We start from the raw sequence: 23,012 nt of genomic DNA, 5'->3' as shown, positions 1-23,012 counted from the left end.
TTCGCGTAGACCCCCACCCCTTCAATTAGACTGAGAGCTCTTTGAGTTAAAGTAAAACTAATGATGCTCATTTCCAGCAGCACACCACAGCAGTTTGGTCTCCATTTCTGGCATTCGGGATTTGATTTTGATGAAACGGGCTCAAATGTTTCGTTTTTGGGTAAGAAAGCAAAACGTGTTTAGCTCCAGTGATTCTCATTTAGTTGTTCACTTCTATTTGCACTTTCCATACACATTTAAAGCCTTTTTAGCCATATGGTTGAGAGGGAGTGGACTAATCGCTCTGATCACTTTTTTCCATTATGCTTAATTGATTTAACGCATAGTGCCAGATCCCCCCCGACCCCCGTCTCATTTTGACAAATGAGTGTCAGAGGCCAGTGGCTCTCAGCAGCTGTGTGTGTTCCTATCAAAACCAGCCTCGTAATGCAAGGACAGCGCCTGCAGCACTTAGTGTCCTTTAATTGCCATTTACATAGTAGGCTAATCATTATTTTTTATGTCCTCTATTAACCACTATCACCACTATCTCTGCTCTCTCTGGACTGAGACAATAAGCTGTTTGTCAGAAGTGATGCTCTGATGGACAGGTCACTGATGGAGGAAATGATACTGAGGGGAAAGACGAGCACATTCAGTTATATTTAGATAAAACACATTTTCATTGTTTAAAAAACAATGAATTTAGAATCCAATTCAAATCAGATCAGCCCTTGAATCAGAAAGTAAATATATATATATATATATAAAAAACACCCAGCACGCCCCTGCGGGCGGTTTATCCTTCAAGCTCGGGTCCTCTACCTCTGCCATATGTATACGTATATATGTATACATATACATATGTATATATATATATGTACAACTGAGCGTGTTAACCACTTAAGCACAGTCAGGTCCTTTAATAAGTAATATACTGGTTGTAAATACTTTTAAGTGTAAAGAGTTTAGAAAAATTGGCAACACGTGATGTCTGCAAGTTGCTTGTTTTGTCCAACCAAAAGTCTAAAAACCTAAATGTGATCAATTAATACATTTATAAAAAAACTGCTTGACCTGAAAGTCATATTGATCCGATTGAACCCTCTACTTCTTTAACTAATACCTTCAGCAGTGTTATTGTAGGGTCTACCTTACAATAAAAATCGGCTTGTTGTGAGTTGGCGCTGTATAAATAAAATTGAATTGAATTGAAACTGAATTTGCTGCTCTGTCTTTGGTTTCGTAACGTGGAGTGTGGGGGCCAAAGTAGACTTTTCTTTGTTTAGGTTGTGTCACTGATGAAAGATCAGAAGAGGCCTGAAGGCTGAAAACCATTTAGCATTTCATAAAAAAAAACATGTAAAGCTGTCTCAAAAGAGACATTTGGAACAAGCAGGGATGACACTACATTTAGAAATAAATGAACAGAGGACTTAAATGCCTCCCAAAAAGTCCCATTATCCCTTTATATTTAGTATACTGTCAACCCAAAGGGGAATATCACCCACTTAATTAACTGACTGCGGTCATGACATTTTAAATTATATTTTTTCCAACAAACAAAACCAAACTGCAGCACAATGTATTCTCATTCTTTCATAATCATAATCTGTTTTTTTTATATTATTACCTTCACTAGTGACTGTAGACAAAACCAGGAAGGGAACAGGAGAATGAGGAGCCGTGGCCTGCAGGTATGCTGAAGCCCTTTTTAGCAGGATTATATGCTCGAGTCTGGTGCTGATGACATATTTTTGACAAAATAAACTCACTAATAGCCTTTCAGCATATTATAATTGAAGGGGTCTAAAAATTAACTACCCTCCTGCATTTATTCCTTTCTGACCATTGGTGTAATTAATGAATGGACAATGGGAGAAAAGATTTGAATCCATAGACTGTATATAAAGATGGACATATGTGACATCGCCCCGTGGTTAATGAAGTCCTGACCATAGGTCACAAAATGAACTTAATGTTTAATTCAGTATGACCTGAAAGAAGCAACTCAGCTGCTATAAACTCGTCAGGAAAGTGTTTACGAGGTCACAGAGGGAGTCGCCCCCTGCTGGCCAAGGCATTTCTGTGTTGGCTTCACTTTTCAGATCCAAAACTTTTATAATGTCTGCATTTGATTCAAAGAAAAGAACAGCTGCCTTTTTTGCCTTTTCCTGATTTCATCCTACCGCAGCTTCGAAATAGACCTGTGCATAAAAATTCATAATTAAACCTTTTGTTGTTCCCAAGAATAAAGTCAGGTCAATGGGTTTTTTCTCTGAAAAATAAAATCCACTTGGTTAGATTTTGTTAACCAAAAGTATCTTGTTTAGTCAATAAAAACAAATTAAGGTTAAGGCTCAGAAAAGATTGTGGTTCGGGTTAAAACCGGATTCTTTATCAACAGTACTGCTCATTGAAAAATGATCCACTGGGGGTAAAAATCTTATACTGGTTTCTCTGCTGCTTGTGCATCTGTATATTCACCTAGGATGATAATAAAGCTAATATACCATAAATATTAACCAAAACAGACATGTTTCAAGTGGAGGAAATATCAAGTATTATCAGTAATTATTTGATTGCAAGATGATATTCATGCATCATATTTTTTCTTTAAAATCTTCACCTAAAAGGTTACAAAGTGACTGAACCTTTAGCTGTCAGATACATGTAAAACTCCACAGTACTCTGACATTTAGAGGTATCAAACACTAAAGAGAAAGTTCAAATGTATGTAATTCTACCCTAAGAGCAGTACTTAAAACTCCACCACTAAACTAAATTTCCTCTCTGTCTGATCTGAGTTTGTATTTGCACTTTCAGAGCTGTTTGATTCTCACTCTAAACTTTGACGAGCCGCGCTCTGTGCCAGACCTGAACCCCGGTTTATCTGCCTTTCCACGCATCACAGAGTAATAATGACAAATCGGGGCGATGTTTGCTAATGATTAGTGGAGATTGTTTCAGCTCACTTGTAAAAGCCATGTTTAAGAGCTATATTTATTGTTCCATTTGCACATTTTGTGAGTGTGTTTAAGAGAAGACTAATCGTTATTAATTAGGGTCATTGTTCTACTGTGTGTGTGAGTGAGGATGGGAGTGTGTTTGTACTTGCATGCCCGTGTTTATGCATGTGTCTGTTCCCTTTGTATGCAGATGTGTTTGTGCGTCTGTCAGTGCACGTGCATACGTGTGTGTATGTCTATGTGTGTGTGTGTATGTGCGTGTTTTGCCTGAAGCCATACTCAGCAAGCTGTGACAAAGGTCCATTACCTTGTCTGATCACAACGGCCTGTGATCTATTAGCATCATCTAAAAGCTACATTAGGATGAAGTGGAGACACTCATAAAGAGAACGCTCTGATCAGCCCTTTTAATGGGTTCACTGGTTTTACATGGAACCTCTCTGGCTTATTCCCCCTGGTTTGTAGGTTAATGCATTTTCAAGTACCCACCAGACAACACTCAGTTGACAATGAGGCGTATATATGAGCTATTCAATCCAAAATGAGTGAGGATCCACCAGTGAATTCAGATGGAAAGTGAATTCTCTTTCTGCTGATGTGCAAACCAAATGAAACAGCAGGAAAAAAGGTATAAATGAATGTATCACTGCAGATGAGCCCCCTTCAAGATTTCTTAGTTTTACATTCGCCATACTTAACTATTTCAGATTGTGAAACTTTAATATTAGACAAGGATAACCAAATGAATAAAAAAAACCATTTTTTAAATGATGATTTTATTTATTAAGGGGAAAAAACATTGTTCAAACCAACTATTCCCTATGACTGTGATTAACCAGAAGTGCTGATTCAAGAAATCACTTAAATAGAACCTGCCTGACAAAACAGGACGAAAGATCTTATAATGCCAGGATCTGAAGAAACAGCTAAGAAGCAACATCATTGATAACTGTTAGTTGGGAAAGGATTACAAAGCCATTTCTAAGGCTTTGGGACTCCAATGAACCACAGTGAGAGCCATTAGAAACAGTGGTGAGCCTTCCCAGGGGTGACCAATCTGCCAAAATTATTCCAAGAGCGCGTCAACAACTCATCCATGAGGTCAAAAGTTTAGGTCAGAATTCATGATTTAACAATAAGAAAGAGACGGGGCAAAAATTGCATCCATGGGAGAGAAAATCAGGACCAAAAAGAACAAAAAGGCTGACATTTTTGGAGGTTTGAGTCTCGTTACATCTGCTGTAAAACTAACAAAGCATTTCAGACAAAGAACGTCATCCCAACAGTCAAGCATGGTGGTGGGAGTGTGATGGTCTGAGGCCGCTTTGCTGCTTCAGGACCTGGACAGTTCATGATGGAATCATGAATTCTGCTCTCAACCAGGAGAATGTCCAGCCATCAGTTCATGGCCTGAAGCTCAAGCACCCTTGGCTTATGTTTTGGAGTGGCCTAGTCAATCTGTGGACGAGTCCTTGCTCCAAATCAACTGTTAAACAGCCGTTCATGCTTGAAATAAACAATTCTGGAAAGAAGAGAGGCAAAAATTCCTCCACAATGATGTGAACCAGATGATTTCAAACATTTAAGTTTAACAAATATGAAAATAATAAGAAATCAAGAAGTGGGCAAGTAGTTTATCACAACACTGTATGATCTAATTTCCTCTGCCAAAACGTTTGAATGAAATGCATGTCATTGTGTGGTTGGTGGTTTGTTCTGTTTACTTCCTGTTTTTCCTGTATCAGAATCCGAAATGATGGTTAATGGGTCCTAACATGGTCCTAACATGGTCAATCTTACTACAGGAGTTCACAAATTAAAGGTAAAAAAAAAAAGTAAACTATAAGCTACAGTTAAAAATTACACTACAGTTAAAAAAAATACTTCTCACAACACAGATAAACTATTATTTGAAATGTGTGAATTTTTCTGTTAATTGAAATTGGGCTGCAAAACAAGTTCTATCAGTTCAAGGATACAGATTAACAAATACAAGATACACAAGTAGTATTTCCTATATTTGCAATAGCTGACAATTTTTGTAAAACTTTAAATTTAAAGCATCTCAAATTATTTGCTTACTTTTCATGTCTCTTATCTCCCTGCTGCTATCTTACATACATAAAAGTCCATTTTAGCACTAGCGACACAGTAGCAGCTTATTATCAGCTATATTTAAGATATAAATATCAATAATGAGTTAATAATGAATACACAATACTGTTGCACATGTGGCATCCCATCACTTACCACTCTGGAATTCACTGAGCCCCTGAAAGTCACAAATGTTTGTAGAAGCAGTCTGCATACCTTAATTTTATACACCTGTGACCACGGAAGTGACTGGAACACCTGAATTCAATGATTGGATGAGCGAATACTTTTGGCAATATAGTGGTTATACAGTCATGTGACCTAAAGAAAGTTTTCACAGGACTATAAGCACACCCTTACTGCTTCCATAGGGATCAAAAGGCTAAGTAACAGCCCGGTGTGCTAATCAAATGCACTTGATTAAGTGATCATCAGCACCTCTAGTAAAGCAGAAGTTTTGGCAGTTCAGGAGTGTGTCAATGCAACAATCTTCTTAGGAGTGGATGCAGCAATTCATCCTAAGGACAGAGAAATGGCAAAAAACCCACAAGTTGCATTTCAGACTCTACAGGCTTACAGTAGGTTTACAGTTAGCATTTCAATCTTAAAGTTCCTGCACAAAGGAGCAAGCCTCTTCTCCTCTTCTCCATACAGAGAACACAACAGCATATTTTAAGTTTGTAAAATTCCATCTGGAACAATGTCTTCTTGACAAACAAAGCCAAAGTCGAGATGTTGGTCATAATGCACAGTGGCATTTTTGGAGAGAACCAAACCCAGCATATCAGGGTGGAGGGTTCATGATTTGGCCTTTTGACCTGGGAATCTTGCAGTCACTGAGCTGACCATGGTCCCCTGCAAACCATTTGTTGCAAAGGACCAGTCAAAGTCCAGACTTTAACCTGAAGTCCTGGGGTGTGAGCATAAGAGGGCTCATATAGTCTCAAAAGGTTATTTTTCTTTGACCTGTTAAGTTAATACTGTATATATTGAAGGTTACTTTTATTAGTTATTGATTGCACTCAGTATTCCTACTGGTCTCTTTGTCTTTTAGCCCCAAGTGTGTAATCTACTGGATAACTGTCACCGTATATGTTCACTGATGAACTGTGGCAATTTACATTTGTTTGTATTTATTGACTTGTTTATGTCATCTAATCCAAATGCCTAAGAAGTGGTACCTCTGTTTTTGATTTGTTAATAGTATAAACTTAATAGAAGTGCTGTCCGTTGCCTACTGATACACATGTATGCATGGTGTTAATTAGTCAGGTCAATCCTGATTGGCTTTTGTCATGACTACGGCATTTCCTGTTTGTGTAAAATGAGAATGTGGAAATGCTGCTCTTATGAACTTATGAAGGACGAAAAGAATGAAATTTAATAATAATATTGATAAATCTTTCAGCAGTAACCAAGAAAGAGTGCAGGACCTCAGTGTAAGGAGTAAACACGACACTGATTAATTTAACAGATTGCTTTAATAAGTTTCAATAAATATTGCAGTAATATCACTTTCAGGATTTCTTTTGACCACACCAATAGTGAAGTGAAAGGCGTGATGTCGTGACCGTCTAGTAGCTCCATAATCTGCTTTTCTTTGTTTGTGTCTTTGTCTTTGCCACCTCCTTTCTTCCAGGTACTTGCAGTATGAGACGAGGCTCACGCCTTGGCCAAATTTCCCCTAAAAACGATGCTCTTGAATTTAGTAGCACTGACAGGTTGGAAAAAAAAGGTCAGCTAAAAAGAAGCTAAAATGAATAAATCATATTCACTTACTTCAAAGGTTTTATAGTGTCATTTGTGGAGCTTTGGACCTGAATGTAAATGAGACCCACAGACTAATGCATGAGGTCTGACAGACATAAAAGAAATGTTATTAAGAGAGAACAACGCTGAAATCAATAGAGTGAACTTGAAACACGTTGGAATACATTTGCAACAATGTGATAATTAGTGCACCGAGCTCATATCTGCAGCCTGAAATCCCTTCATTATTGTCCGCATCATTTCTGAGATCTTTTTCAAAACTATAATGGTCGGATGAGTCTTCAGATGAGAGATGAGATGAGTTCAGTTGCGGTGCATAAACGGTTTTGTTTTTGATATGCAGAGAGGGAGCATTGAGGCCTGCTAGCGTTACAAAGCTCACAGCAGCAGCCTCATTGTGTGTGAAATTATCATAAACTCGTGCTACCTTCAGAGTCCTGAAAGATCAGGCTTTGAGCAGTCGCTAAGAGCTTCACTTTATGGGAAATGCAAATGGCTGTGTCTGCAAATTGGATTCTCATAAAAATAAAATAGAAGAAGTGTCGAAAAACTGGCAAACACTTTGACACCAATAAAAGATGACAGTCTGCAGTGGTGAAACTAACAGCTCGGGCTACACAACGGTATCAACAAACATTTGAAAACTGTAAAACCTGAGGAGCTTTATGTATTACTACGTGTTCTCCATTAAGGCCTGCCTCGGCTGAGGAGAGGCCAGCGAGCGGCTGGCATCTTCTGCTGATTGATATACTACAGCGAACCATATGGACACTGTGTTAATCGAATGAAGGAGACATCTGTGAGATGATTTATGATTTTGTTGTGATTTGTAAGCGGTGGGTTTTATCAATGACATCATCAGCATTACTCAACTCTTTTCCTGTGATGCCAACACATTTCCTAATTGATGAAGAAAGACAAGCGGCAGACTATAAAGAAAAGACCAAAAAAGAACAAGTCTTTACAGTAAGCAGGGATATGAAGGGATATTTTATTTTTGTCTCTTATAAACAAATTATTTTGATAAATCCAAGTAACTGGGAGCAATGAAGGGTATAATGTAATATGCATTTTCAAGTTTAAAAGAGAGAGTAAATTAGCCATATATTTGGCATACATTTAGCTCAAAATGAATGTGAAGTGCAATGGAAAGGAAAAGAACGGAAAGAGAAAGCAGGGAGGGCATATCAAAGGAATGGAAAAGGAAAGAATTTTAAAAAAAGAAGAAAAAGGATGGATAAGAGAAAGCCAGGGACACAGCTGGACACACTTACAGTAATAATCACTAATAGTTTAGGAACAAAAGGAAAGGAAAGGAAAAAGGAAAGGAAAGGAAAAGAAAGGGAAGGAAAGGAAACAAGCATTAGAAAGACCAGGGCACAGCTGGACATAGTTACAGCACTGTACAGTAATAGTTAGGGAACAAGGACGTGGAAGTAAAACAAGAAAGGAAAGGAAACAATTAATACAATGCAGTTTAGCATCAAATAAGGATGAAAATGAAGGAAGAATGAAAGTAAACTGAATGAACACAAAGATAATGGAATTTTAAAAAAAGCAGGAATGCAGGAAACAGGAATTAAAAGAAGAATCAGGAAGGAACAAATGAAAGGAAAGAAAAGGAAGGATCTCATACAAATCTGCTGACCCTTAAAAATGACAAGCTGTTAGCCATGCTGTGACCCAGCTGTCAGGAGAACAGCTCTCCTGGTTTATCCTGAACACCTCCTCACCATTCATCTCCAGCTGGGACACTGTCACCTCAACTTCACCCAGCGGTAATCTGACGATTGGACGATTGGAAGGGAAGAAACCTCCCCCCTCTGCCTCTTTGACCTTTCAGTTATTTATTTGGTCAGCTGAAATGATGGATGATGCCTGTGCTACAAACCTCTATCCAATTATCCATTTGGTTTGATTTAAAATTATGAACTATTCTGTTATTAATTTGGGTAAGCATGCACTACACAAGTGATAAAAAATGTGTTAAAAACTGATACCTCTAATCTTCTGAAGAGAAAAAAAACCTAATGGTGGTAGTTTCTTAATTTATTTTACGATATGATTATCTAAGGTTGTATGAAGCTTTCTTATTAAAATCTTGGGGAAAAAATGTCAGTTTGCAGTGTATCGGCCACAGAAATGTGTCAAATTCTGTAATAGAAGAATTTCACAACAGGTCATCACAGTGGGATTTGTATCTCGTTCCGCTAAAAACCACTACGATGGACTAGAGCCACTGAATATAAAGAACTCTTTCATGAAAAAATCTAGGCCATTCAAAGTGATATTTTCCTAATTTATCGTAAAATTTGCTAAACTAAAATTGTGTAAGGTTGTATAAAGTGTTGTTGTTTAAATGTTAAAAAGTGTTCTTGTTACGCCTCAGATCTCTTAACTTTCTAAAAACAAACTACGCCCTATATACACATTCAACATGATTTTTCTACATTTTATTTTAATTATATCTGGAATACGATTGTATATAGTTGTAGAAAGTGTTGTTCAGTGTGTGGTATGTGGGGCATATTGCACACTTACAATTTATCTGAAAAATGTTCTTATCTAAATGTGTATGAATTCAATTAAATTTCAAATTAAGTGCAGCTCCTTCACTGTGGAGTTACATGACTTTATCTTTCATAAATTTTGCAAACTCAAAATAAAAAAATAGCCTCTCTTAAGTTGATTTCCTGTATATTTAATCTTCTTTTGAGGCAACAAGTTGGCAAGCATTACAGATTTTACACTGTACAACTGAATTAAATTCTAACAGAGAGAATAAAGCCATGATGATGAAGCTACCTCGAAAACTGGATATTAAACTGAGAGGATATCCCGGTTAAAAGTTAATTGCAGCAATTCCAGTTGAATAGTTTTCTTCTTTGTTCAGCGTAACACATTTATTTTCACTGTCTGCTTTAAAGGCAGCAGCAATTTGTCAAACAAGTGTCACAGCAAATCACCAGTATAATTATAGTCTTGGCGATTGCAAAGCATATTTTACTACTGTTGAACATCTGTCAGTGAATATTCTAACAATGCATACTGCTGTTTTCAGGGACCTGCTCCAACATCTCATAAACAGAAAAGAATGCACTGTACATCTGAGATGATCCAGTATACTGGGATGAAGGGCAGTTGTGCAGTTGCCACAGACAAGATTAAATCTGCCGCCAGTGAGACGGATTTGTCACCAGTAGAGGCAGCAGACAGAGATTCACCCCCAACTCAGAAGAAGAAAATCTACTGGTGATCAGAAATGAACCCATTTGTAATTAAAGACTTTAAAATCCAAATGAAATGTGTTCACCCTGGAAACAGTTACAGCCAGAATACAACAAACTTAAATTTGTGAGTTAATAAACGAGAGGATCTGTCACTACAGCAGCGACGATAAGAGTCTGACAGATTTGCACGCAAACACATGACAGAAAAACAACAACAGATCTTTTTGCTGATCCTTTACAGGCCTGGGTCTTTATAAGTAACAGATCAGACAGATGACAAGAGCATCGGCAGCAGCAGCATCTCCCACTGATAGCTCAGAGTTCCCCTGGAGGGAAATCCTCTTTGTTTGGGCGGTCCAAGCCGGCCGTGTCTTTCAACAGGATATCCCAACAGAAGGTGAGGTCAACTATGAGCAAACTCTGCACAAAAGGATCTGGAGCTGGATTTAATGTTTCACAAAGCACTGGTCATATTCTTTGAAGATTTTGCCTCCTCCCTTCGTCAAGTCTGTGAGAGTTAATTAAACATTAGACAGCTTGGGGTCAAGCATAGGCTCAAAGTAAAAAGGAAAAAAACTTTCCCATAAAAGCATCCCATAATCTTGCCTTAATATCGTTTCATTTTTTTCTCCCCTTTTTTTTGCAATAAGAAGTGTTATTGAAGCAGTGTTATTGAAATTCATATATTAAAAAAATAAAAAGTGACGAGGTGCTTTATAAAGAAGAAGCTACATCCAATGCTCAGCTGGAGCTCTAAAGATGACTTGCATTTGTTTATTTTAAGGAAAAGTGATCCCTTAAAGAGATTTAAAAGAAGGCACAAAGTAATTTTAAAGTTTTTTACAGCTTTTCAAATAAAATGCAGTTTCTAGATGTTTTGTGTACTAACAACAGAACAAAATTTTAAAAACCAAAACAAAAATTTACTGAAACAGTAAATGTTTTAAAAAGTTTAGAACCTATTTTTCCTCTATAGATATTTCAGCTCTGAACGTATCCTTAAACTCGTCTGAGTGCTACTTTGATATCCAAAAATAAATGCTCAGTATCATGTAATATAATAAAGTTAAAGAAAGGTGGTTGTAGCTCAGGGCTAGAGCGGGTCATCTACTGATCGAAGGTTGGTGGTTCGATGATAGATTAGAAAAGTGCTATATAAGAATCAGTCCATTTACCATTTCTAATAAATTGCTGCTCCTTGGTTACACACTCTTTGCACTTGTATTATAAATTGATCTGCCAAAAAGGACAACACATATAAACGAATTTCTAGAGTAATATGACTTACTTGAAACCTGATGGCCCGAAGCTGAACTTTAACCTTTGAGTTCATGCAAGAAACTCCCACTTGGTTATTTCAGGCCTTCAGTGTCAGCTGGCCATTCAAGCTGAATTTGTCCCCTGCAACTTATATGACCTTTCAACTCCTCTCAGGCTCTGAATTTCTGCTTACAGTAATCTTCCACTTTCAGCCCTTTTATTTAATCTGATACTTCAGTCTTTATATTTTAATCACAACGGTTTTCAAGTATTTCTGATATTTCAACTGAAAAACTAGCAGTATATTAGTAAATTAATCACTTTTTCTGACAGCTGAAACTTCTGATGCATTTTAACTGCCTTTAATTCTGGCTCTTCAGCTGTCACCTCAAACCCTTTCAATTGTTAGGTTTTGACCTTTGAATATCTGTGAATTGAAAATATATTGAAATAAAGTTCTGCATAGTTTAATACATCTTTCCATTCATATCTTTGATTTGTAGACATTCATTACTTGTCGTTACATCCCACTCAACACTTATACTAACAGCTTCTTTTGGTTCACACACTTTAAATGGCTCGTAATAATTTCATGATTTCCACTTCAGTCACCTGGAATTACGACACTTCAACACCTTCAGTGAACTTCAACCAAACCTACAACGACTTTCTGCACTTCAGCACATCTATATTTAATTTCTTCAACTTGTTTTAAACTAAAACTTCTAACCAGTACTTTGACATTTTCAGTACTTTTTAATTCAAGTGTCACTGTAATGCCTGCTTTCATGGCTTTACTGTTGTAACAAATACCAAAGCTTCTCCAAACATCTCATTTCCAGCAGCATTTGAATTTTTTTGTTCATTCCGATATGAAAGCCTAAATTAATATTGGTAAATGTTTGAGTGTTTGAACTCAAGTTATTTTTCATTTCCCTCTTGACTGAGTTTGGCAGGGCATCAGTGGAAACGGAGCTGTTGGCTGCCCTTCCATGTCTTCTGTTGTTGTTTTCTGGAGGCCTCAATGGGATGGGTAGTTTGTGAAATGACAGGACATGCCAACAAATTGCATCACTTCTGGCTCAGCGGCCAAGGACAATGCCATGCCATATGCCAATTGGGGGGGTTACGGGTGGAGGGATGAATGGGTCTCATTTCCATGTGGTCCCTTCGAAGACTGACCCCCCCGACTCCACCCCTCCTGAATCTGTGCTTCTCCATACTCTCTGTTACCAACACACGTACACCCAAAAACCCAGTTGGGAGGTTGCCTTGGCCAGTGGTGTGACACAGACATACGAGCTGACACATCAGCCATGAGCCAAAACAAAACATCCAGAGATTCAGTTCAATACACGGGCAGGCCTGAGGAGCGTCATTGTCCCCGCTTCTCGCTCTCCACCTGCAGACGACGGCGTGGGCAGAGCAACACATAGAGTACTGTACACACTTACTGTTCACACAGAGGATATTGTTCTTGTTGTATCATCAGAAAATAATGTCGCAAATCAGAAATGTCATTTGTTTTTTCCTGTAACAGCTCAACTCAGTTCTTATATATGTATGTATATATATGCAGGGTAAAGTAGATACCCTGTATCTGCTTTTTTAATTCTACTTTAAATCTACTTCCTAATGTGAACGCACCTTATAGTTGTTCTGCTTTGTGTATGACATACATCATATTGTCTTTTAGTTCTTTAGTAATAATTTGGTATTTACTTGATACTTTATTCATCATTTTGTGACTACTTTGTATAAAATTTCTAATTTCTCTGTATTAACTTTGTATCTATTTTGGAATTCCCTGCTACTTTGTGTCCATGTTGTACTTAATATATGTGTGGATGTTTTATTAATTTGTATCTACACGTTTCCAGGCATTTTCAAAGTACTCAATATTCTATTTCTTTAAAACTTAAAAAGGTTTCACTTGCTTTAAAAAATTGTTATGTCTCATAAAGTATTCTACATAAATTGGAAAACTTTATTATACTTTATTTTTTTTATGCAATTGTGAAGACTATATATTTAATTTTTTTTCCTTAAAAAAACTACTATTTTAAAGGACCCAAAGTAATTTTTCTTCTTACTTATTACTGCCCCAGATTATCCAATACTTACTCTGTAGCAGGGTAAAAATCACTTTTCGGAAAGTTCACTCCTAAATATGTCTCTTTTCGGTGTCTTTGGGATTGCAGATTTAAATAGTGCGAGGTAATTTGTTCAGGGAGTGAGGAGCAGTGATTTAGGAGCTGTTTTTGAGTTGACATGATACAAATGAGGATGGTGCTAGAAGGTCAAGCACCCTGCGCCATCACCATAATCGTGCTAATTGGGACAATATGTGCATGATAAATCGCTACAGCCCAGTAACGGACCCTTTAATCACTTCTTAAAGCAGCTTTAGATCCACCGAGTTTGCTTCAAAAGGAACGTTTTCAGTATTTCCATTTTTAAAGGAGCAGAAATTTTGTTGTTGGCCATATGCTCTGTGCTGCTGCTGCAGTGGGAGGGAGGGAGGACACTGTGAAAGGGTTTTAACCTTCCACTTTGGGGAAGTTGGAGTTAATACTCCAGCCACCTCATCACTGGGCCAGCGCCAAGTGTTGCTCGGCGCGTCTCTGGGAAGGGGGGTGAGGACGAGACCCCACAGATGCTTTCTCTCGGTCCCCTCTACCTCGCAGCCAGATGCCGAGAGGATAAACTCCGGTAGCTTCAGGATCACAACATCAAGGTTGTGTCCAAATCTGGAGCTTGTGATATTAGTCACAGAGAAGGCATGATGTATGATTGTGTTCTGCCTCAACAACATCTGAATCACAGCGCAAAACAACTGAAATGACTAACACTGTAATACATGTACTTTAGGTAATAAAACTACAGTGGCCTCTTCAGAGAAACAAAAACTACAAGAGAGTACTTTAGAGTACTTAGTAAATAGTCTTAAAAATGTTTCGAATGCGACATAGATTTTGATTTGCTATTATAAAAAAAGCTCGAACAGCAAATTAAACAACAATATTTGCTCTGATTTTTATATTAACACTTGAAAACCTACATTAAAGTATTAGCATGAGTCTATCAAGGGTGTTAAAACATGTATTTTTGCTTTAGCAGAACATTTTTGCTTTAAGCAATATCTTCAGACAAAATAAGCACATGCTAAGCTACTATCATGGTACATCATAAACAAAGTCAGCTATAAAAAGTCACCACTTCCTTGAATTTATCTTTAATTTAAATCTTCAGTTCAGCTTTTTGTTGAACTTCTCAAACATCTGAGCAAAAGTAAAACTGGGAGCAGTAATAAGCTAATGCTAGCACTTACTAGCTAGCTTGGCTAGCAAAGGGCACCTATATTTTGGTTACTTTGGCTAACAAAATGAGCTTGAAACAAAAAAGACAAACTGAACAAATATACGCTGAACAATACAAAATGGACCCACCTGTCCCTTAAAGTAGACGAGCCCTTCGTTAAGCGTAGCTTTGAATGCTAATGCGACTTAAACGCTTGACCTAATTTACCCGCTGAGTTGTTATTGATGGGAAAATTATCCATAGAGTCACTGTAACCTGGGGGAGTGACTCCAGCTTACCTCACGTGGCTCTTCGAGGGATACTGTTCATTCACTGGTTTCATTTTTTAGAAAGAACAGACTTTACAAAAAAGCATACATATGCAAATAAAACTGCAGATGAATTTCACCCCCAAGTTATTTACATTTTCTCATTTCACTAAATCTTTTAAGGTCAAAACACACAGACGAATGCAGACCTGATATCAAAAAGTCTATTTAAATGCCTATTTAAATTTGTAGCATGGCGTCCGAGTGCAGGTGTTGATCCTCTCACCAGTTGCTCTTTACAATAGTCTTGCACCTGCACGTGATGTGTGCATATAATTATGCTTCTTCTCCACATACAAATGCAACAAACAGATCTCAGTTAAGGGAGTAATGGGACGTTTCCAGCTTTGCTAATTAGCCAGTTACAGGAGTCTGCCCAGAAAGTAGTCGCTGTGGAGAAAAGGAGAGGAAAAATGTCAAGTTAAAGCAACCGATACAGCACAACGAGCAAGGACGAGGAGTTTTAATCGGTATATGATGATTTTCTTTCACACGGACGCAACTTTTTATTCATTAATTATTTTCTTGGCAGTTTAATCTTGAGTGTTTTCTCTGAATTCATGTCAGTGTAAAACTGACAGAAAAGCTGTCTCATAAACAGCGAAACAGAACACAAATGTGGGAACTCGCCATAATTATACATGCAGATTTATTCTGTCATTCTTATATAATCTTTTTCTCTCTTTTTTTCCCCTTTTTGTTTTTTACAGATAACTGGGGAGGGAGGGAGTGGGGGGAGAGGTGGAGGGGAGGGGAGACCTGTGGATGATTAGCTTCTTTTTGTCCTCTGTTTTTTCTCTGCTTTATTTTCCCTGAGAAGATTAAATATTTCTGCTTGAGAAAATCTTTTTAAACGGCCACTGACTGCTGTCCTGGCCCCCTCTGTCACTGCCTGAGCACACAGGGTCCCCACAGGGTCCAAAAAACCCACAGTTCTCCCCCATTTTGTCATTCCAAAATGTGGTGAAAAAATGTAATCTTCTAACAAAGAATAGAAAAGGGAGGCTATAGAGGAATTTTTTTCTGCAAGTGGCCTCTTTATTGGGTGGGGGATGGGCGACGGAGGGCTCCTTCACAGTATCCACACACAACAGGGCTCCAATCTGTCAAATAATTAGCCAGTGTGGGAGGACAAAGGTTTTTATTTGCCCGAATTTCATACATCACTGCTTGAATACATCATCACTGTATTGTGACGGGTCATGGGAACTTCAGCTTCGAGACAGAGCGACGGTGACAGAGACACAGAGAGGTCGAGAAACCTGATAATGAAAAGACTAAAATAAATGAGAAATTTATAAGGACGCATATGGATGTAAAGATATGGTTCACATATGACAAGCATTTTCATGTTAATCAGAAATGGCCCCAGTTTTGCTATAAAATGCAAATTGGAAAAAAAAAATGGGCACAACCTGAGCTGAGGTGGAGGAGTGATTAAAATCTTTATTTGTAACAAAAAACTTTAATGTGTAGAAAGTTTTACAAAGCAAAGCTTTCATTTAATAGTTCACTGTTTCTCATTCTTATTACTTATATATTACACCTTTTTTTTTATCACGATGGATATAACAGTTTAAGATAACACTTGTAAAAAATTACAACACACTACAGCGAGGAATGGTTAAAGTGAGATTTTCAAAATAAGAGTTGTTGGATCCATATATTAATTTGAAATTTATACTAAATTCGATGTTTTTGCTGTGAAAGTGTAAAAGCAGGGCTGATCATCATTACCTTTAGCTTTTAGGTCAATCAATCTTTTTTCTCCCTTTATTTTTTAATGAAATCAGTCAACTGCTTATTTGAAATTTACCTTCTTCTTCTTCACGTTCATGTGTTTCAATTTCTTGATTCAAAACCTAAACATTTAAAGGTATTTAAAAATATTTTAAAAATAGAGACACGCACAGAGAAGCACAAATTTGGCAGCAACCGATGATTTAAACATGATATAATTTGTGGTTAGTCATCTGTTAGTGAAAACTCTGGTTAATTAATGTTGTTTCGATTTAAAGAAAAAAGAGAAAGAGACATTAAAAGTCACTTTAAGTTTTACTGAATGATCCAAACTCTAAAATAAAAAGTGCCGCACAGAGACAGACAAGAGGAATGGCTGTAAAATGGTGACAAACTACAAGAGAGTGTTCAGCTGTGAAGAATTAGCTTCTTAAACTGTTCAATTCATAGCTTTTCTAACTGTATTGGGACTGTGCTGGAAGGACTTGTCGTCTTTGTGCACGTGGGCTGATTTTGTCACACCCAGGGGGATCATTCTGAGTAGAAAACCTTCTTGTTTACCTTCTTTTTTAGCCTATAAGTGGACTCAGTGTTAGCCATAATGTTTCATGGCCTATTTATTTACTATATTTCTTATTCAGTTTGAGTAAACAGATGCAACAGACTTAGTAAGTGTTGGGTGGAATGGTGGGAGAGTCCTTATATGTATCCCTGTGTTGATGTTATTGTGTTATTTATATGCATGTTATATCATTACTACTTTTATTCACACATTTATTTTTGCATACTTTGCCTCTGAGGACACCCATTAAATCTCAAGATGTTTGTCATATAATTAATAAATAATAGACTGGTGACCTTTGACTGCACACACATTATATTGTATTTGGGAAAGCTAGCTCAAGACTTTAAAAACTTTCACATTGCTTAAAGTGAGAGGTATTCTGGTGGTTGTCGGTCAATCCTACCAGAGCCTATCTGTGCTCTCATAGGCTGAGAGGCAGGGTACACGCTGGCCACGTCACCACTGTTTGCAGAAAAGGAAAAATACAATCAAGAGTAAATCCAGAGGATCAGCTCGCTCGTATGAGTCTTCAGTCAAGCCTGCAAAAACTGCTCAAAGGTCGACAAATAAAAACAAGCGTAATTGAAGCTATATTTCAAGTCATTAGAGGCAGAGCTCAAGTTTTAGTAAAGGAGACGTTTGAGTGAAACCGCAAGGAGGAACGCTGGTTGTCTGCCAGCGTGTCTGTATGTATATTTAAGATGTCAAAATAAGACCAGATATTTTCACATCTGAGTTAGGGATTTAACTGGATCAGTGAAACTTTTTTTTCTGTGGCCCCTGAAATCAGAAAAGAAAGTTTATCAGCAGCTCGATATTGTTCTCTTTTCACCTTTGAGTTTGTGGGCAAAGGGAATAGACTTCTGTGGGGCCATTGTCTGGGATGATTGCACCAGTCCATCACACATTTCTCTGAAGGATTAGATTGATCCACTGACTGGGAGGCGAACGCCTCGTGTCAGTACTGTACTGAACAACATTTTAAAAAAAAGAAAAGAGGAAAGTGGAGTGGATCGTGGGGGCTAAAGCTGTTTTTGTTTGTCTACTGAATTGAAATTAATTACTCTTCTTAGGCAGTGTAAAGTGGGTTTGGGTGCAGGGGTATGTATTTTTCTGTGATTATTTGTCACCTTTTTAACCCTCACAGCGGATGTACAAGAGCGAAGGTGCAAAGCCAAATAACGTGGTCAGTGTCTGAAGAAGATTAATGACTGGTTAAAATAAAATGACACAAAAAAAACAACAATTTTCCATAAATTAGGAAAAAGTTGCTTTAGACAGAAGTAGGTCAACAGCAGTGCATTTATCTTTGCATCCTATCCTGGAGAAAAGTGATTTACCATTTTTTCCTAACGCCAAATTCTTCAATAAGTACACAATATAATTATATAAAGAAGGCAATTTTAATAGAAACCCACAGTATGGAATTTAGCACTAAAAGATAAAGAAATTCAACTGGAAAAGTCTTTAAGGACCCCAGGACAAAGAGTCCACGTAGCTGTCTGATGTAATAAAATAAAAGGAAACTCTAAAATGTAATACAGTGTCGGCATGTAGGACGCACAGCTGCAGATTTGGAACCAGAAAGGAAATACGCGGGTGTAATTGCACAGTGATTGTAGAATATTCTGTAAGTTGAGTATATATGTGTATTTTTTTGTATAATTTCGCGGCCTGTTTGTGTTTGCAGAAACACTTTGGCCCGCGGGGATTTTTAAAGCCCGTTTGTCAAGTCAGTGGACAAATGATATTTTAATGGTGTGACGTTTTAATCGTGAAGCCCGGAGCAAAGGTAGCTAATTTCTGACTGCACCCTGGTTTATTTAAAAAAGAAAAAAGAAAAACAGGAAGTTTCAATGTTTTCACAAAGTCACATTAAGTTTAAAAAATGACAAAAATTAAGCATGGACATCTGTTTAATAATTATATTTAATTAACAACAGCTGCATATTGTAGGAGCACAGATATGAGTGAAACGGGTCAAAACATTGTGTGTGTGTGTCTATTACGGCGCTTTAAGAAGCTTTTAATGCAAAACAAACACGTGTGACCTCTTTGAACCGTCTTTACGGGATGGTTTTTTTTCCCCTCAAAGTGTGTTGATAACAATATAGAAATGAGATGGAGGATTGATATTTTGGAGCGTGACGGTTCCATCCCGAAGGCATCGACGTGCACCGAAACGCTGAAATCGGATCTGTTTTACAACGCAAGAAGTCACGGAATTGCGTGGCATTTTATACCTGTTGAATTCATGTGATACAAGTTTATATATTATTCATTTTATTGTCAATTTCCTTGCTGTCAATAGAACGCTGAGATGACCTACTAGCTTCTGAAAACGTATAAAACAAGAGATAAATTAGGGACTGAAAGGGCCACCCTTAAATCAGAAAGTTAAACACACTCCGAGCTGTCATGCGTGACTAGTTGACATTCTCAAATCTCGTCTTGGACTAAATGTTTTACTTTCCCCCTCGTCTCTTTTTTTTCTCTTTCTCTCTCAGACGGTGATTTATACACACAACATGTTGCACAATGGGAGCCTTGTTTGCTAAATGGGATAGCCTTAATGGAGACTTATATTTCCAGGATTATATCTGTATTCAGTTGCAAATGATTTGGAGGGGGGGTCGTTTCAATACTCTTCCTCTGTCTATGAATAATAGTATCATTTGAATTAAGTGGACACCTGGTGCAGTGGGTAAGGCTCTGAGGCGCGCTGTTGACCCGCTACCACTGCCAACTTCCCTTTTTCCCAGCCTGTCCTTATCCGTCCCTCCAAGCCTCCAATTTCATTCTCCCTCCACGAAATGCCACACACTTGTAACTTTAGTCTCCCTTCGGCAAAAACTTGCTCTCTCCTGAAAGGCAAAGGGATAGAAAGAAAAAAACACTTTAAGAGAGGAGGGAGAGGGGCTGAGGGAGGGAGACAAATTCTTATCAATCTCCTCTTAGATTTGAGCAAAGTCATTTGAAAGCGCGGTGTAATGTTTCAGGGAAAACTTCCAATTAAATACTGTAAAAAGATAAAATAACAGTACCCTGGACCTGCCCGTTGCTGGTATTAAAGCCCCCTTTTGTTGATTTATTGTACATTAGCCACTGAGCCATGCAAGGAAGAGGACATTTCAGAAGGGATTCTATTTGTATGCATCCTGCGTCTGCTCCACACACAATCAGGCCTGTATTGCGTTTTGCAAATTTATACCAGGATGTAGGTTTAGAGTGTTCTCCCCCCCACCTCCCCTGAAAGAAAAAGAAAGTTTTTCAAGTAAGTGTCTGCTTTCATGAGCACAAGTGATTGAGGCTCACAAACAAAGCTTTGTTTCTAAACTCACAGATGTACAGGCCGGCTGTAGCTTTGTCCTCTGGCCCTGAGAAGCATTCATAGATTTCTATTAGAGCACAACATTGGATTGTTTGGAAATACTTTTAGAGTGGACATCCAATAATAACCCAAAGCTTTCCCAGGGCTGTATTTTCACCCAAGAGGGGGAACGAAAGAAGTCTTTTCTGAACCAGATATCAGATAAAAAGGAAGTAGCATTCTTTCTCTTCAAACGCTCTTTCTCCCTGATTTTGCTTTGTGCCACGTCCTGAGAAACTAATGAGTAGCGAGCATTTGAAATTAAATGAGAGCAATAATATTTGGCACTTTACGCTCAGAATGAGATTTGGGGAAGCAGCACGGTGGTGCTCGGAGGTAATATTTGCAAACTGCTGCACGTCAGTAATTAAAGATATTTTTTTTTCTTGTGCTCTGCAACAGTTTAAAGGCAAATATTGCACTTTTTTATTACACTACATTTATTTAAAGACTACAATTAATCTTTAAATCAAGAGTGTGAATTAGAAAACACACAACAAGCCTGGCAAATTGTCAGAAACCCCCCACACACACACACTTATTTGCCTCTCAAACTCTTACGCAGAGGCTTCCCGAATCGTTAATAGCAACGCTGAAGGGACACTTGCCCTTTAAACTTCGCTGAAACAGCCAAAAGTGCTAAAACCTATCAAGTTTTTCACAAGAAATAAAGCAGAGGCGAGTAAAATAAAACTAATGCATATGTAACTTCTTTTAATCTCTGTTATCAGACAATCTTATGACCCCTTTGAAGAATTAGACCCCTGTGATGAAAGCAAAGCAAAAAAAACTCAGCAGTTCTCAGATGCTTTTCAGTAATGCATGTACCCCTCATTTTTCAGCCAAGTGCCTCCCCCAGAGCAAAACATTTTCGGTAGAGAAAAGCGGCCGCAGCGCAGGACTGAGGCGTCAGTGTCTGATCTGTTAACAACAAACATATTGCTGGAAAACGCTTCAGCGCTAAAGTTCAAAGTTTCATAATCCATCGCTAATTTCTGAAGCTAAGATCTGACTATTTATGATAAAATGCATTTAAAATTTAGTGTGAAGCATGAGCCTGTGCCTCACTGGGGATCTTTGTGACTGAGCAGTGATCAAACTTTTGTTTCCGGGCACGATCTGTATCAGTGCTCTAGTCTGAATATGCGGATCACTGTTCTGTGAATATTTAGTTTTCACTTGTATTGCTGCTAAATTTAAACTTTTTTGATGTTTTTTTGCCTTAAAGATCAGAAACTTACAGTTAACATGAGTCTGTTATGTGTTGGGGTGAGGCTTTACGGCAGCTGAAAGGTTACAGTCTTATTAAAATCAGGAATAAAAAGTTTATCAAAATTGCATTTATTGATTGCATTTATTGAAAAGTGACACAACATTAAATATCCTGGATATATGTCAGATTTTGCCATGCAGTTCATTTTCACTGCACCGGGTTGTTGTATTTTAATTATTTTGGAAATTATCCATGACTGAAAATGTTTTTATTGACTTAAACAAAAAAGGAAAAAAGAAAGGAAAACACTTGCATAGCCCCTGCAGTACTACAGTGTACCCCCAGAGGTACCAGTATTCCCATTTTAGACACTAGACTAAACTATAAAACTATATACAAAGTGGTTAGAGCAGTAAAGCCTCCTTATACAATCTAAATGATACAAATCAGATTTTCCTGTCATTAAATTTTTCCTTTCAGTCTGTTTTGTTCATTTTACGTCCTTTTCTTGCAGGATTTTTAAAGCAGCATCGTTTCAGTTTTGGTCCTTTAACAAAGTCTTAATGTCACTCTTGTTACTGCAGCTCACACACAGAAAGGGAAGCGCAGTCATGCTGGAGTTAGATGACAGAGGAACAATTATCCCTCTAATTCTCTTGTCGATACAGTTATGTCTTACGTGGTCGATGGACACGTCGTTGTTATTCCTGATCAATACTGAGACACTTCATAACACATCTGAGGTGTGATAGAAGCTGATATGCTGCGTGACACCTTCTGATCCCCATTTAGCTATGATTGCAGGCGTTGGCGTGAATCTGTTTGGCTGGTTATGGATTAGCTACTTTGGCCCTGAAGTGGCTGCAGTCGATGATGTGATTAAATCAATGATCATCTCTGCGAAAGCTCTTTGATTCGTTCTCGTTTGGCTGCACAGCAGAACAGACCAGGGTGTCTTGGCAGCAAAGGGATAATTTACACAGGCTGCATGTCAAAGACGTGACACGTTCACTGTCCACAAACAAGCCTGGAAAATGCATTATTGCCTCTTCAAGGATTGTAAATTGTGGATTATGTCGAAAAACGAGAACAGTTGGAAGGAATGAAATCGTGCACACATTAAACTTTGACTGTTCAGAACGTGTGTGACAAAATCAAGGTCCACTTACTGGGATTTACACAGTACAATATTA

At 37.9% G+C, this 23,012-nt stretch overlaps 2 long non-coding RNA genes across 3 annotated transcripts in view; one reads left to right on the top strand and one right to left on the bottom strand.

Annotated features, from left to right (window-relative positions):
* On the top strand, positions 1-14,282 carry LOC112843570 (uncharacterized). Of its 2 annotated transcripts, XR_003216008.1 has the most exons (4): positions 1-160; positions 1,622-1,676; positions 9,874-10,166; positions 10,284-14,282. It is a non-coding gene; the product is annotated as an uncharacterized LOC112843570 (long non-coding RNA). The 2 variants fall into 2 exon arrangements; XR_003216007.1 differs by having other exon boundaries at positions 9,874-14,282.
* A 117-nt stretch (positions 14,283-14,399) lies between these two features.
* The window catches only part of LOC112843569 (uncharacterized), a 22,644-nt gene continuing 14,031 nt past the window's right edge, over positions 14,400-23,012 (bottom strand). The window contains exon 3 of the long non-coding RNA XR_003216006.1: positions 14,400-15,321. This is a non-coding gene — a long non-coding RNA (uncharacterized LOC112843569). The remainder of the gene's footprint in view (positions 15,322-23,012) is intronic.

The sequence above is a fragment of the Oreochromis niloticus genome, linkage group LG22 (assembly GCF_001858045.2).
Source record: "Oreochromis niloticus isolate F11D_XX linkage group LG22, O_niloticus_UMD_NMBU, whole genome shotgun sequence".
Classification (NCBI taxonomy): Eukaryota; Metazoa; Chordata; class Actinopteri; order Cichliformes; family Cichlidae; genus Oreochromis; species Oreochromis niloticus.
Note: the sequence above shows the minus strand (reverse complement) of the source record. Positions and strands in the feature narration are given on the sequence as shown.